The sequence below is a fragment of the Mesocricetus auratus genome, unplaced genomic scaffold (genome assembly GCF_017639785.1).
Source record: "Mesocricetus auratus isolate SY011 unplaced genomic scaffold, BCM_Maur_2.0 Super-Scaffold_100023, whole genome shotgun sequence".
NCBI classification, from domain to species: domain Eukaryota; kingdom Metazoa; phylum Chordata; class Mammalia; order Rodentia; family Cricetidae; genus Mesocricetus; species Mesocricetus auratus.
The window spans coordinates 22,092,644-22,104,893 of record NW_024429204.1 but is presented as its reverse complement, the minus strand read 5'-3'; positions in this window follow the sequence as shown (position 1 = coordinate 22,104,893).

Below are 12,250 nucleotides of genomic sequence, written 5' to 3'. Positions count from 1 at the left end.
TGGGTTCTGGCCCTCGGGATTCATCTGTGGTCTGAATCTGTCAGTCAAGATGATTTCTCATTGCTCCAGGGCATCCGCAGGTTATCTCTGCCATCTACCAAGCCATTGTTAAAGTGCAGAATGGCACAGGGCAGGGATTATTTTCTCAACATCTAAGCCTCAGCAGATATGCTAATCAACTCTTAGAGTACATGCTTAGAATCCGTGTAACATTTTCACCATCTATCACCCATGACCTCAGCTTGCCCAGAAGCAATCTCAAGCTGTCCATGGAGCCTGCCATGGAAAGCCACGCAGCAATCCAGCCACTCTGCTCCTGAGGTTGTCTTGAGGCATGTCACCTTATCACTGTCCCCACATTATAAATGGACTTAGACTTAAACATTGTTATTTTTTTCAGGGTTAGCCAGCTTCTGCTGCAGCGACAAGTAGGTCAGTATGCTAGTTATTTTAACTGTCAGCTTGACACAGCCTACAATCACTTGGGAAGATTCTTAATGAGAAAACGTCTTCATCAGGTTGGGCATGTCTGTGGGAGACAGTATTGATTATTGGTGTAGGAAGCCCCAGGCCAGTGTGGGCAGCACCACTCCCTAGGCACACGGGCCAGTGTGGGCAGCACCACTCCCTAGGCACACAGTCCTGAACAGTGGAAAGGGGGAGAACCCAAAGGCAAGCTAGGAACAATGCAATCATTCTCTCTTTCCTCTGGACTGTTCACGAAATGTAACTAGTTTGATATCATACTTTAATATCCCCCAAACGATAGGCTGTAACCCGGGATTATAAGCTAAAACAAACCCTTTCTCCTCCAAGTAGCTTTCTGTCAGGATATCTGCCACATCAACAGAACCGAAACTAGGGCAGTCAGGAAATGTCTGCAGCTTAAACCTCAGCGACTTCATTCTCCGTGCATGCGCAGTGCAGGGAGGGTCAAACAGAAAACTTCCTCATGCTATGTGGTCATCTGGAACGGTGTCCTCCAAGGACAGGGCTGCACGAGGCATTCGCACAGATAGTCACATCTCCAAACTGACCCCAGGGCACCGCACCTGCAAAACCGTGAAACTTGAAGATAAAAGTGAGTATTTGGTGGCACTAGCTATCTCTTGTAATGCCTGGGTGTGTTGGTGTGACCTCATGGTGACATCCCCCCTTCTCTGTGTCTAGAAACCCGTGTCGTCCGCCTTAAACACTCAGCTGCAGAATCATGCATGCTGACGCTTTGGATGGAGTCCATTAACATCAGCCACTGTAGTCGTAAGTGCTGGTCCAACAACCTAGATGTTCCCAAATATTGCTTAAGAAGTCCCTTTCATGTCTAATCCTCTGGCCAAGGGAGGAAAAGAACTCTCCGTTCGGAACAGCCTGCTTGATTAGTCTGATTAATGAATTTCTGAAGTTCCTTCGGTTGGTCCTCCCAGCCTTGACGCCACAGCTTGCCTGTGGCGACTTGTGTGTGGATTAACAAGGCTCGCAGCAGCTCATGGAAAGCGTTCATTACCTTAATTACCCACACCTTCCACTGAGGGCAGCGCAGGCTGTCAGGGCACAGCAGAGTGTCTGCGCCAGAGAAGAGCCTTCTCCACCAGTGACGCTGTCCCTGGAAAGGCAAGAAGATGAGGAAGTGGGGGAAAAGTGGATGGATAGTCAGAGACAACATCACAGGGAAATATTCAGTGTGAGTACCTGATTGCAGGCTGGATGCAGCCAGAGACAACATCACAGGGAAATATTCAGTGTGAGTACCTGATTGCAGGCTAGATGCAATTAGTAAGCTCCTAGGACAGCCTGTTGAGGCAGATGCCTTCCCATATGGCTATCTGCCTTAATCTTTATACAGCTCAGGGTTTAATCTCTCCTAAATCGGCTCGAACAATCAAACAACGAAATGCCAAGTCTGTCCGCCTCCTGGACGCATCTTATGTCTCATTTCTGCACCTTGGACTGAGACTCAGTGGATTGGAACCTTCCCAGGTACCTAAGAACAGTGAGTGCCTTCCCTCCAATGACCCACTCCCCGGGGACCTAGCCTGATGTCCGGGCTAACCTGGGGAGGAAACCTCTACTGTCCTCGCTGCCCCTCCACACCAAGATGCCTGCTGCTCCTCTCAAGTGCACTTGTGCAGCGCTCTGCCCACGGAGACTCCCGATTGTTGTTCCAGATGTGGGCATGCGTGCACTTTGACCTTCCCCATCACATCCACCACTTCCGCCACTTCCGCCACATCCGCCACTTCCGCCACTTCTGTCACTTCCTTCCCTTCCACCATTTCCTTCATTTCCACCACTTCCTTCACTTCATCACTTCCTTCATTTCCACCACTTCCTTCTCTTCCTTAACTTCCTTCCCTTCCATCACTTTCTTCCCTTCCATCACTTCCTCCACTTCCTTCACTTCCATCACTTCCTTCACTTCATTCACTTCCTCCACTACTATCACTTTCTTCCCTTCCACCACTTCCTTCATTTTCACCACTTCCTTCCCTTCCACCACTTCCTTCACTTCGTCACTTCCTTCACTTCCACCACTTCCTTCACTTCCATCCCTTCCTTCCCTTCCATCACTTCCTCCACTTCCTTCCCTTCTATCACTTCTATCACTTCCTTCCCTTCCATCACTTCCTTCCCTTCCATCACTTCTATCACTTATGCCACTTCCACCACTTCCTTCACTTCCATCACTTCCTTCACTTCATTCACTTCCATCACTTTCTTCCCTTCCACCACTTCCTTCATTTTCACCACTTCCTTCCCTTCCACCACTTCCTTCACTTCGTCACTTCCTTCACTTCCACCACTTCCTTCACTTCCATCCCTTCCTTCCCTTCCATCACTTCCTCCACTTCCATCACTTCCTCCACTTCCTTCCCTTCCATCACTTCTGCCACTTCCTTCCCTTCCATCACTTCTGCCACTTCCTTCCCTTCCATCACTTCCTTCCCTTCCATCACTTCCTCCACTTCCTTCCCTTCCATCACTTCCTTCCCTTCCATCACTTCCTCCACTTCCTTCCCTTCTATCACTTCCCCCACTTCCTTCCCTTCCTTCACTTCCTCCACTTCCTTCCCTTCCATCACTTCCTCCACTTCCTTCCATCACTTCCTCCATTCCTTCCTTCCTCCACTTCCTTCCCTTCCATCACTTCTGCCACTTCCTTCCCTTCCATCACTTCCTTCCCTTCCATCACTTCCTCCACTTCCATCACTTCCTCCACTTCCTTCCCTTCCTTCACTTCCTCCACTTCCTTCCCTTCCATCACTTCCACCACTTCCTTCCCTTCCATCACTTCCTTCCCTTCCATCACTTCCTCCACTTCCTTCCCTTCCATCACTTCCTCCACTTCCATCACTTCCTCCACTTCCTTCCCTTCCTTTACTTCCTCCACTTCCTTCCCTTCCATCACTTCTGCCACTTCCTTCCCTTCCATCACTTCCTTCCCTTCCATCACTTCCACCACTTCCTTCACTTCCTCCACTTCCTCCACTTCCTCCACTTCCTTCACTTCCACCACTTCCTTCCCTTCCATCACTTCCTTCCCTTCCATCACTTCCACCACTTCCTTCCCTTCCATCACTTCCTTCCCTTCCATCACTTCCTCCACTTCCTTCCCTTCTATCACTTCCTCCACTTCCTTCCCTTCCATCATTTCCTTCCCTTCCATCACTTCCTCCCCTCCCGTCACTCCCGTCACTTCTGTCATGCCCGTCTCTCCCATCACAGAGCAGCAAGCAGCACTCCCTGCCGGCCCCTGTGGCACAAGGGCAGTTCATGACACTCAGGCTCAACCTCAGAGGACAGTCATCACAGGAAAGGGGGCTCCAGCATCTTCCGACTCCTTTTCCTCTGAGAATCCCCGGAACCTTCCAAATTACAAGACTCAGACCCTGGCAAACAAATTTTAAGTTGAGACCTAAACGTTTCAACACACACTCAGGAAGCTGTTATTCTAAAGTAAATTTGGAAAGCACAGGGAAATGACCCTATGTCCACAATAGTAACTATTCATTAAGTTTTTATAAGCTATCTGAGGCGTGCGTGTGTGTGTGTTTGTATGTATGTGTGTGTGTGTTCGTGCGCACGTGTGTGCGTGCACACATGCGCACTAACGCCTCACCAAGTCTTATGGGTGGATGGTAAACGACCACTCTAACATTGGAAAAACTGAGACCCAAATCTGTTGATTAATTGTTTTGAATCAAACAGTAATCAGTGTGTAGCAAAGCCAAGATTCAAAGCTTCCTCTCCCCGGCCCCTGGCCCAGTCACCTGAAAGAACCTGCTACAAAAGGCTACACAGCAGGTAGAGAGTGATGTTCACGAAAGAATCAATGGCTCAGCTGACAAAGTGTTTGCTGCATAAGCATACAGACCTGAGTTCGATTCCAGCACCCACACAAAAAGCCAGGCATACTTGGAATCCCAATACTCCTGTGGAGGAACCCTTCTGTACCCTGGGATTGTGTATTACTCTCATTGGTTAATAAAGAGCTAACTGGTCTATGCTGGGCAAGAAGAGATTGGATGAAAGACCCAGACTAGGAGGATTCTGGGAAGAAAAAGGGCGGAGTCTGGAGTCTCCAGCAGACGCAGGGAGAAGCAAGATGGGCATGCCGTGCTAAGAAAAGGAACCAAGCCACGTGGCAAAGCGTAGATAAGAAATATGGGTTAATTTAAAACTTAATGCTTAACCAGTAATGAGCCTGAGGGATCGACAGAGCATGTATAATCAATATTAAGTCTCCATGTCGGTTATTTGGGACCTGGTGGTGGGAAATAAAAGTTCGCCTACACAGTACAGAGGAGACAGAGACGGGCAGATCCCGGAGGTTCACCGTGGCCATCCATTCTCACCTACATGTGAGCTCCAAGCCAATGAGAAGCCCTGTGTCAAAGCACAGGGCGGATAATTCCAGAGGAACAGTACCCTCTGGTTTCACATGTATGCAGGAACACATGTGTGCCCATACATAGACACATGCACTGGCATATGTACATACACATGCATTAAACAAAATTTGCAAAATGGGGATCAGTGGTCTCTGGGTAGTTTATGATTAGTAGCAATAACAAAATCTTAAGCAGTCTCTATATGTGTTTTCCGTTTTCAGTCTCTGTATGCAGCTATTCTAATATATAACTGATATCATAAAATGTAAGGTAAGCAGCAACTTTTAAGAGGTAAAACCCAAGATGAATTGAACAATTTTGATTACTTTAACTTTATATAACAATATCTCTACAACCTCTTTGGCTTCCCATCCCCCAAATGACAACAATGAAAATTATTTTACTGCAGGCAACCACAGCTGCTAAAATGAGTTCATGCGTGCAATGGCCCTGTTATGTCACACTCCAGTAGATGGCCCTACATCATACATATGAACACAAGGAAATGAAGTTGGAGAGATGACATGACGTGTTTGGGGGAATCCAGGAGGAGTTGGAGAGGCGGGCTAAGGGATGGACATGATCAAAATATAATGTCTAGATTTATAAAGTTTTCAAAGAGTAAATAAAAATTATTTTAAAGAGTTCACACATCATAAAAAATTATTGTACTGGTAACAGTGTGTTTCTGAATAAGCCTTCCTAGTTTTCTCCAGAGGGATTTAATCCTGATGACACCGTAACTGATGGTTTCATTAAATCCAGAGTTTTTGAATTTACTCTGAATGGCTGTCACACCTGAAAAAGATGCCTCAAAAGACACCAGGTCTTAGTGTCACACATACTAAGTGCCAACACGAATGAGTGGCAACACCCCCCCACACTTAAATTCCACCGACCAGTTATGCAAAGGCTGTGGGGGAATCTGGCTGGCAAATTTCCAACTTTCCCAATGAAACTCTGACTTTCCATGCTCTTTATCAGAGAGGCTTCTTCCGGCAGCTGACGGGAGAGACCCACAGGCAGACATTAGGTGGAGAGAGAACCCAAGTGGGTGATCTCCACGGGGTCCTGCCCCTCAGAGTTCAGGGAACCCCACAGAAGCGGAGGAGGAAGGATTGTAGGAGCCAGAGGGGTGGAGGGCAGCAGAGTAGACTACAGCCCACAGAATCAATTAAGCAGGGCTCACCGGGGCTCACAGAGATTGACGAGGCAACCTCGGAGCCTGCATGGGCCTGCACTAGGTCCTCTACATATATGTTACGATTGTGTAGCTTGGTGTTCTTAGGGGTCTCCCATCAGTGGAGCGGGACTGTCTCTGGCTCTCTTACCTGACTATTGGGATGCTTTTCTTCCTACCTGCCATGTCGCCTTGTCCAGCCTTGATATGAGGGTACACGGCTAGTCTCCATTGTATCTTGTGCCGTGCCCAGTTGATATCAGTGGGGGGCCTGCTCTTTTCTGAAGGCAAATGGGTGGGTCTGGAGGGGGCGGAGAACTAGGATTAGCGGAGCGAGGGGAAACTGCAGTTGGCGTGTATTATATGAGAGAAGACTAATTTTTTAAAGAAGGACAGTGACTTCGATGTGCATGTAAATATTCCATCTGGAAGTTTAAAACAGGCTACAGGGGCTATTCCAGACTGTTTGGGAGCAGATACAGAGGTAAGAAGCTAGGTGTGGTCATTCCAGCACTCAGGAGTCTGAGGCAACCTGGGATAGAGAGCTAACCCTTGTCTTTAAAGGTAATACAGGGTGTAACACAGCTTATGTTCACCCTGCATTGCATCAAAGCTGTGTTCAACATCGCTAGCCAAGAACGGTTCCCATCACCAATGCTCAGAGTCTTCAGAAAACAAGCAGCTGATGTGTTTTTGTTGGAGAACCGTGCGTATACGCCCGAGATGCTACCCAGTGGCACAGAATTTGCTCAGCAGGCACAAGGCCCCTAGTTCAGTCCTCATGGGGCAAGAAAGAAGAAAGCAATAGTAGCGTGTATGAAGAAAAGTGTGCATGTTCCAAGAGGTGGGTGTGGTCTCAAAAAAACCCACAACAGTCTCTGCTGCGATCCTGCCTTTGCCAGCCATTCCTCAACACACACACACACACACACACACACACACACACACACACACACACACACACACACACACCTACAAGGAGAACTGCCTTCTTAGTGTTGCTCAGTTGTTATTTAATCATTCATTCATTCATTTATTCATTGTGGAGCTGGAACCAGGTTGCTTTCCGCTGAGATATTTTATCCCAGCTCAGGAAGGACCCACAGAGCCTGCACCCGTGAGGACAGACGTCTCTTCTCTGTAGACTGGCCAGTCAGCTCAGCCTGCTGCCCGCCACTCTGGAGTCAGCCAGCGGGAGTCAGCCACACTGCTTACACCTGGGGGACTTGAGCAAGGGTGTGTCTCTAGAGCCTGTGTCCTTGGAACTCTCAGCAGCAATGCTTCCTTGGTGGGTTGTCTAAGGCCTAAGTGAAGACATCAGTGACATGGAGGCATTCTAAGCCCAAATTCCGGAACTAGCCAACGGGTCCCTATTCCCGTGATGCACCGGCGGTAGGTCTTAAGTAATGTACTGTGCATTTCTGTGCTTTAATCTCCTGTAAAGCGGGGATGATGCTACCAACCCTTCGAGCCCATCACGACGGTTAGAATGAGCCAGTGTTCACGGAGTATTTAAAACAGTGCTCTGGGAGCAGCTGTCAGATAAAATCTAGCTGAAGAAGCAGAGTGCAGCAGGACACAGAGCTGCTCCCAGCACTGACGGGGCCAAGCTTGAAGGCAACCCAAGCTACATAACAAGACCCTGTCTCATAATAAATCAATACAATATATAGATCCTGGCCTCAGCAAACAAGGCGAATGTGCCTGAGGAAGAACACTCAGAGCTGTCCTCTGGCTTACACACACACACACACACACACACACACACACACACACACACACACACACAAACACATAAATAAATAAATAAATAAATAAATAAATAAATAAATAAGAAGAGAGGACAAGAGACCAAGGCACATAATATGCATATATGAAAACATCACGGTGAAACTGATTATTTTAACTTTTAAATGTAATTTTTAAAGGGGAAACACTTAGCAGGAAACAGCATCTTTGGAAGGGCAGGCTTTTTCTTTCCATGTCACAGAAAAGGTGTCTCAGCTGCTCCGGAACTTTGTGTAAGGCTCTGAATGCCTCGTGTTTTGCAGAGTCGGTTTTAGCCAGAGAAACATTTGCTTTTCTGCTCAGCTCTCAACTCCCAGTTTTTGCCCTGTCTCCCTCCCGTGCCTGGGCAGGTGGATAGCCAGTTGGGTGAGAAGAGTAGGACCCTAAGGGCTTCCCCGTTTGGCCGCCACAGCGCCGTCTGCTGACGCTCACCTGCGCTAGCACTGTGTGAGGGGCAAACCCACGTCAAACCCCTGGCACAGAACAGGTATTGAGTAAGCCCTTCCTGTCTCCACGTGCCTCCCCTCGGAAGATTCAGATTATCCCCGGCCTGGAAGCAGGCTTCCTCAGGCCATGGCCACATGCCTAGATGACTCACACCTAATTCCTGTAAGACTGATCAGCAGGGCTCCAGCTAAGGCCAGCTGATCTCTGAGTCCTCCCATCCCTCCTGACAAATATTAGTTAAGACTAACACTGAACACCTGGCATGTTTCAGGCACTCTGCTGCTAGGCACCCGGGACACAGCCGTGAACTAATACGGGAAGGAGATCTGCAAACAGAACACAACAAGTTCTGTTAGGTGGGATCACCGGGGAGACATCCCAGCTCAGCACAGGGCAGGGACACGAGGAAGGAACGATTGCACAACACCGGCTGTGTCGTAAGCACAGCTCCATGCGTTTCTTTTCATCAACACATTCAACCCTTACCACCATTCTGTCACACAGGTGACGTATTCCCAACTCACAGTCAAGATAAATGACGAGCAGAGAGACTCAGAAACCAGAGACGCACACCAAGGACACAGGGGACTCAGTGTACACACACAGTGGCATTCCAGAACCCACAGTGGCTGTCCACCGTCCCCCAGCCTCGACAGCAGGCACTTGCCTGGAAACCCCACACTTTTCTCCTTAGGGCTCTAATTGTTGAACTCTAGGAGTGAAGACCTCCTAGACTGTCAACGCCATATTCCTGTCAAGGACCAGGAGAGAATCTCACTTTCTGGGAAACTACTATTCTTCAAGGTCGCTGCTACTTGTAGGACGATCCTCAAGGGCGCTGGCATCAGTCACAATGTGACTACATACAGTCCATTGAACTGGGGCCTAATATGATCAGATCTTGCACCAAATGCCACATCCCATCTCCACCCTGACTCGAGATTTCAGCTTCCAAGACCCAGCTTCAGAGACGAGAAGTACAGAGGGTCACAGTCCAGAGTGCTAACCAATATACAATCACAGCGCATCACTCGGGGGGGAAATCTCCCAAGAGGGGCAGAAACACTGTAAAAGCCAGAGGACCTGGATGCCTGCTACTAGGTAGTGTCATCTAGATGTGGCAGCAAAGATGCATCCTGTAGTTGGAGTTTTCTTTGGGCTGCCAGCCAGCTCCCAAATAAAGACACAGAGACTTATTGATTATGAACGCTTGGCCTTAGGTTAGGCTTGTCCCACTAGCTCCTCTAACTTAATTTAACCTGTTTCTATTCATCTACACTTTGCCTCCAGGCTTTTTACCTTGCTTTCATTCTGTATGTCCTACTTTCCCTTGTCCTCCATGTCTGTCTGTCTGGCCCCTCGCAGCTCCCTGTCATCTCTTTTCCTTTCTTCCCCAAACCTAAATTTGTCCTCCTCCTTACTCTCCTCACCCAGAAGTCCCGCCTATACCTCCTGCCTGGCTATTGGCCATTCAGCTTTTTATTGGACCAATCAGGTGCCTTAGGCAGGCAAGGTAAAGCAGCAACACATCTTTCCATAGTTAAACAAATGCAACACATCTTTGCACAGTTAAACAAATATTCCACAACAGGGCCCGTGAAATCTCAACAATATGGTTGCCTAAACAGAGCCTGCATGGTGACAACTCCAGTTGGCACACCAGGGTAGTTGGGGAAATTTCACAAAGTCCCATCCTTAGATAGGAACAGTCCCAGCTGTCAGATTCCAATCGGTCATCCCCAAACATCTGTCCATACAAGCACCACTAAATAGACTCAGAAAGCTTTATCTGTATCTGGCCCCTTTTCTGTGGTGTTCCCTCAGCCCTGGGGGTGGGGAACAGCTTGGTGGAGATACCCCATCTACGGCTGAATTCTCTCAGTCACATATTCCCAGCACTCGACTACCACCAACTGCAATAAGGAGTTTCTCTGACCCAGGTTGGAGGACCGGGAGGGGTGCTGTGTAGTGCTATCCTCTGGTCACGACATGTGTGCCGCAGCCATGAACTTACAGCAACTGTGGTTACTTTCATAAGACCAGAAGCCAGTGAAGAATCCCAGCACGGTTGTGGGAGGGACTCCCAAGGCCCCGGCCCTAGCTGATGAGCTATTGGCCATTAATGACTCTTGGGGAGATGGGGAGGTGTTGGGGGAGGAGCCATATGCTTGAGAGAGGCTCACTGGTAGGTTACCATGCTCCCAGTGGATAGCCCTATATCTGTACACAAAAGGGCAGGCACCAGTTGGACTCAATGGGCTAAAACTATTAATGAAAACTTGAAAAAGAGAACATGATATTGGGAGGGGGATAGGTTAGAGCAGTGGTTCTCCGCCTTCCAAATACTGCGACCCCCAGCCATAAAAATTATTGTTGTTGCTACTTCATAACAGTAATTTTGCTACTGTTATGAATCATAACATAAATATCCATGTTTTCCAGTGGTCTTAGGTAACCACTGTGAAACAGTTGTTTGACATGCCCTCCCCATGGGTCCTGACCCACAGGTTGAGAAAAACTGTGTTTTAGAAGATTCTGAGGGGATTGGAGGCAGAGGAAGGAGCAGATAGGATTAAGATACATTATATTCAAGTATGGAATTTTTAGGGAGTAAATAAACATTGTCATTAAAAACGAATACACCTCATAGAATGTAAAACATGTAGATTCATTGTGTGATCTCATAGACATGATGCTGAATCTAAAAAGAACCCTGAGCATACTCCCCAATATTCATGCTCACACGCACACACACATGCATACACACATGCACATGCACGTACACACACTTCCAGTCTCCCTTGGAAGTGCATTCAGGCCATGTGACTGTTTCCAGTGGACCATGAATGGAAATAATATGGAAACTCAAAGCTCATGTATCTCTTTCATCTCCTTCTTGCCCTCCTGCAAGGGCACCAAATGCTTTGTGTTCTACATAACACAACTAAAAATTAACAGCACTTCACATTCTTCACTGTGCTTCGGTAGAGTGAGAAACGCATGGCTGTGTGGAGTAACTGAAGTGTGCGTGCGTGCGTGCGTGCATGCGTGCATGTGTGTGTGTGTTGTTGTTGTTGTTTTGTTATTGAAGCACAGCATAGCAGAACCTGACTAACACCTAATCGGTAGGCCCTTGGGCCCTAAGAAATACTTATGTGTCTTTTTCCCTTACCCCTCCAAATCATGTGAACACTTTTAGTTTGCTTTTGAGCGTTGTTGCTGCTCTTTTGCTTTCTACATAATCGGGATTGTTTTCGACATGCCAGTCAGTAGCTTAAAATCCTTTCAATTTTCATGCTCTTTTCTCTAGATTGGTAACCCCAAACTGACCATGACCACCACCCCCCAAATAAACCTAAATTGCAATATAATGGGCCCAACTCCTCCCAAGTCTATTAGTAGGGGTCATGTCAGTGTGCTGAGGAAGGAAGAGCTGTGTCTGTGTGCAGGAAAAGAGGAGCACAATGGTGGCATGGGGAGGGAGGAGTCATGAGAGGTGTGTTGGGAAGGGAGGAGTCATGAGAGGTGTGTTGGGAAGGGAGGAGTCATATCAGGTGTATTGGGAAGGGAGGAGTCATGAGAGGTGTGTTGGGAAGGGAGGAGTCATGAGAGGTGTATTGGGAAGGGAGGAGTCATGAGAGGTGTGTTGGGAAGGGAGGAGTCATGAGAGGTGTGTTGGGAAGGGAGGAGTCATGAGAGGTGTGTTGGGAAGGGAGGAGTCATGAGAGGTGTGTTGGGAAGGGAGGAGTCATGAGAGGTGTGTTGGGAAGGGAGGAGTCATGAGAGGTGTGTTGGGAAGGGAGGAGTCATGAGAGGTGTGTTGGGAAGGGAGGAGTCATGAGAGGTGTGTTAAGTTAGGAATTATGACACATATGTTAGAAAAAGGGAGGAGTCATATCTCATGTGCCAGAGGAGAGAGGAGACACATCAGGCATGTTGGAAGAGG